This window comes from Mastomys coucha, unplaced genomic scaffold (genome assembly GCF_008632895.1).
Source record: "Mastomys coucha isolate ucsf_1 unplaced genomic scaffold, UCSF_Mcou_1 pScaffold22, whole genome shotgun sequence".
Taxonomy (NCBI): Eukaryota; Metazoa; Chordata; class Mammalia; order Rodentia; family Muridae; genus Mastomys; species Mastomys coucha.
In genome coordinates, this window is record NW_022196905.1 from 33237933 (window position 1) to 33242686 (window position 4754).

Sequence of the window (4754 nt, forward strand, 5' to 3'; positions counted from 1 at the left end):
CCTCTTGGGTGAATTTGCTTCTTTTTGTTCTAGAGCTTTCAGATGTGGTGTCAAATTGCTGGTGTATGCTCTCTTCAGTTTCTTTTTGGAGGCACTTAAAACTATTAGTTTTCCTCTTAGGACCACTTTCATTGTGTCCCATAAGTTTGGTTATGTTGTGGTTTCATTTTCATTAAACTCTAGAAAGTCTTTAATTTTTTTCTTTATTTCTTCCTTGACCAAGTTATCATTGGTAGAGTGTTGTTAAGTTTCCACGTGTATGTGGGCATTCTATTGTTTATGTTGTTACTGAGGAGCAACCTTAGTCCATGGTTATCTGATAGGATGCAAGGAATTATTTCAATCTTCTTGTATCTGTTGAGGCCTGATTTGTGACCAATTATATAGTCAATTTTGGAGAAGGTACCATGAGGTGCTGAGAAGAGGGTATATCCTTTTATTTTAGGATAAAAAGTTCTATAGATATCTGTTAAATCCACCTATTTCATAACTTCTGTTGTCTCAATGTGTCTTTGTTTAGTTTCTGCTTCCATGATCTGTCCATTGCAGAGAGTAGAGTGTTGACATCTCCCACTATTATTGTGTGTGGTACAATGTGTACTTTGACCTTTAGTAAAGTTTCCTTTATGAATATAGATGCCCTTGCATTTGGAGCATAAATGTTCAGAATTGAGCGTTCATCTTGGTAGATCAAACCTTTGATGAGTATGAAGTGTCCCTCCTCATCTTTTTTGATCACTAGAGTGAAAGTTGATTCTATTTGATATTAGAATGACTACTCCAGCTTTTTTCTTGGTACCATTGGCTTGGAAAATTGTTTTCCAGCCTTTTATTCTGAGGTAGTGTCTGTCTTTGTTACTGAAGTGGGTTTCCTGTATGCAGCAAAATGTTGAGTCCTGTTTTTGTAACCAGTCTATAGTCTATGTCTTTTTATTGGGGAGCTGAGTCCATTGATATTAATAGATATTAACGAAAGGTGATTGTTGCTTCTTGTTATTTTTTTTTTGTTAGAGTTGGAATTCTATTCATGTGGCTATCTTCTTTTAGTTTTGTTGGAAGATTAATTTTTTGCTTTAGTTTCCCTCTTTGTGTTGAAGTTTTCCATTTATTACTCTCTGAAGGGCTGGATTTGTGGAAATATATTGTGTAACTTTGATTTTGTCATGGAATATTTTGGTCTTTCCATCTATGGTAATTGAGAGTTTTACTAGGTACAGTAGCCTGGGCTGGCATTTGTGTTCTCTTAGGATCTGTATGACATCAATCCAGGATCTTCTGACTTTCATTGTTTTTGGTGAGAAGTCTGGTGTAATTCTGGTAGGACTTCCTTTATATGTTACTTGACCTTTTTCCCTCACTGCTTTCAATATTCTTTCTTTGTTTTGTGCATTTGGTGTTTTAACTATTATGTGGAGGGAAGAATTTCTTTTCTGGTTCAGTCTATTTGGAGTTCTATAGGCTTCTTGAATGTTCATGGGCATCTCTTTCTTTAGGTTAGGAAAGTTTTCTTCTATAATTTTGTTGAAGATATTTACTGGCCCTTTTAGTTGGAGGTCTTCACTCTCTTCTATACTTATTATCCTTAGGTTTGGACTTCTCATTGTGTCCTGGATTTCCTGGATGTTTTGGGTTAGGAACTTTTTGCATTTTTTGTTTTCTTTGACTGTTGTGTCAATGTTTTCTATGGTATCTTCTGCATCTGAGATTTTCTCTTCTTTCTCTTGTATTCTGTTGGTGACGCTTGCTTCTATGGTTCCTGACTTCTTTCCTAGGATTTCTATCTCCAGAGTTGTCTATCTTTATGATTTCTTAACTGTTTCTACTTCCATTATTAGGTCCTGGATGGTTTTGTTCAATTCCTTCACCTGTTTGGTTGTGCTTTCTCATAGTTCTTTAAGGGATTTTTGTGTTTCCTCTTTAAGAGCTTGAATCTGTTTACCTGTGTTCTCCTGTATTTCTTTAAGGGAGTTATTCATGTCCTTCTTAAATTCCTCTATCACCATCATGAGATATGATTTTACATCCAAATATTGCTTTTCTGGTGTTTTGGGATATCCAGGACTTGCTGTGGTGGGAGTACTAGGTTCTGATGAAGCCCAGTCATCTTGGTTTCTGTTGGTAAGATTCTTGCATTTGCCTTTTGACATTTGTTGATCTCTGGTGTTAGATGTTCTTGCTGTTTCTGGCTGGAGATTTTTCCTCTTATGGGTCTATAAGCCTGTGTCAGCACTTCTGGGAGATCAGCTCTCCTCTGGTAAAGCCCATTTGCAGATGGCTGTGGATCAGTTGTCCCTCCTGAGTCCTGGGGTCAGAGCAAACCCTGGAGACAGGCTCTCCATTTGTGGTAAAGGTGCAGACAGGGCTGTGGATCTGCTGTCCCTCCTAGGTATAGACTGATTCCCTGGATTGGAGCATTCCCTGGAGGCAAGTTCCCTGCTTTCAAGGAAGAGGCAAAGTGTGTTGTGGATCCCCTGTCTCTCCTAGGTGTAGATAGAGGTAGAAAGGATCCTGTGCCAGCTGCTCTGCCACTTCTGAGTCCTGTGCCTCCTGGGAGCTGGTCCGGCCTTAGAAAGTCACTGGAGAGAAAATGATGATCTCACCTGAGTCCCTGGGCTGGAGCACTCCCTGGAGGTAAGCTCTCCACTTGTGGGGAAGGGACAGAGAGGGCTATGTATCCGCCATCCCTTCTAGGTGTAGGTGGAGGTAGAAAGTGGTTCTGGATTCTTAGGAAAGCAGGCTGAGCAAGCCATGGGTAATAAGACAGTAAGCTCAATACTCTATGGCCTCTGTATCAACTCTGTCCTCCAGGTTCCACCCCTGCTAGAGTTCCTGTCCTGATTTCTTCTAATGATGGATTGTAATCTGGAAGTGTAAACCCAATATATCTTTTTTCCCTCAACTTTCTTTTTGATCACAATATTTTGTCACAGAAATAAAACCTAACTAAGAAAAAGTGATGTCAGGAACTTGGGTATCATTATGATAGTCCTGACCATGCTTTTGTTTGGAGTAATATTGATTTTTGGATTTTGAATTAGGAAAGCAGTAGAATGTTTTAAGCCTGGCCTAATTGGCTATACTAGCAAGAACATGGAATACAGTTTTGTGAGGATGATTTGAACTGTGGGGACTTGGCTCAGAAGGTTTCAGAGAAGAATTTTAGTGTGTTGCCTAGAGATCATTCTTGTGATATTTCAGTGAAGAATGTGACTGCTTTTTGCCGTTGTTTGAAAAGTCCACCTGAGGCTCTAAAGTGAAGAGTTTTAGATTAATTATGTTGACAAAGGAAATCTCAAACAAAGCCTAGCATAGACTGTACTGTGGTTTGCTTTTATGAAGAGTATTTTGATCAAGCCTTGCAAGCTTAGAAAGGAAAAATACAAAATGAATTCTTCAAGTATTGAAGGATCACCAGGAAGTGGAATGGAGTTAAATGATCTCTTTAAGGATATTAAATGGGATTAAGAGGGTGGTGGCCTTGGGGCAATATTCCACCCAGCTAAATTTATTGTTTATGCAGTGGCAGTTGTAAGAAGGATAGTTATGCTATGTTAGATGTTATTATGACCTGGTTAATGTTTTCATTTGGATATAAGGAGCTATGATTCTATGTCAAATTGATAAGGGGTAAATTTTGATGGCTATTCTCAGTCATCAACATGATTATATCTGGAATGAGCTACAATTTAAAACTTATAAAGATCTTGTGAAAGCCCCAGTATAGAAGAATGCCAGGGAAGGAGGATGAGAGTGGGTGGGTGGGGGAGCACCCTCATAGAGGGAAGGGATTTCTGAAGGGGAGACCTGGAAAGGAGAAACATTTGAAATGTAAATAAAGAAAATATCCAAGAAAAAAAAATAAAGATCTAGTGAAAAGGAATTAAGAAAAGCTTAGGTCCAGGCATCACGGTACATGCCTTTAATCCCAGCACTCAGGCATCCAGATCTCTGAGGTCAAGATCAGTCTATAGACCAAGTTCTCAGACAGCCAAGCTTAGGCAGTAAAGGAAATCACTGAAAACAGAAAGTTGGTGAAGATCTACTAGAACAAAAGGTCCTTGTTCCAGGTCTAGCAAATAGCAGAACTCAGCAGCTTTGGCCATGTGACTCTGGCTTTAGAGTCAAGAATAGAAGGGGTTACTATGGCAATCATTGCTGGTTAGCTGGAGCTAAGAAATTAATGGTTATTAAGATGAGACCAGTATCACTGAGGCAAAGCCTTGGAAGTTTTTTTCTGAGAGCACAAAGGAGCTCTGGTCCAGAGATAGACATCCTGTTGGCAGCCAGGCTTGGGAATGTGTAAGAATCATCCAGGTGGTACTGGTTTTGAAGGCATGAAGGAGTCAAGAAGAGCAGCTGAGGTTTGACACTGTGTGAGATCAGGAGAGGGCATTGGTCATAGTGCAGCCCAGGACTGAAGGTGTCATGCAAAGAAGTTGAGGCTTGGCACCATGAACAGAGTCTATGAGAGGGTATTGGTGAAGCCTAGTTTCAGTAGAAGACATCAGCATATTGGAGACACCAGTGCCATGTGATGATCATCAAGAACAGCAACAACATGGAGTGTAGTCAGCCAGAACCTAAAGTGCTACAGAGGGCAGAGCTGGAGAAGTGACTCAAGCCCAGAAGGTAATGTGTAGATTGCAGACATTGGAACAAGAAACTGTGAAGTTGAAGTTTCCATGGAACTGAAAGGAGTTGGACATGAGGTGTGGAGGTACAGAATTTTGAGTTTGCCCAGCTGTTTTTTTTTT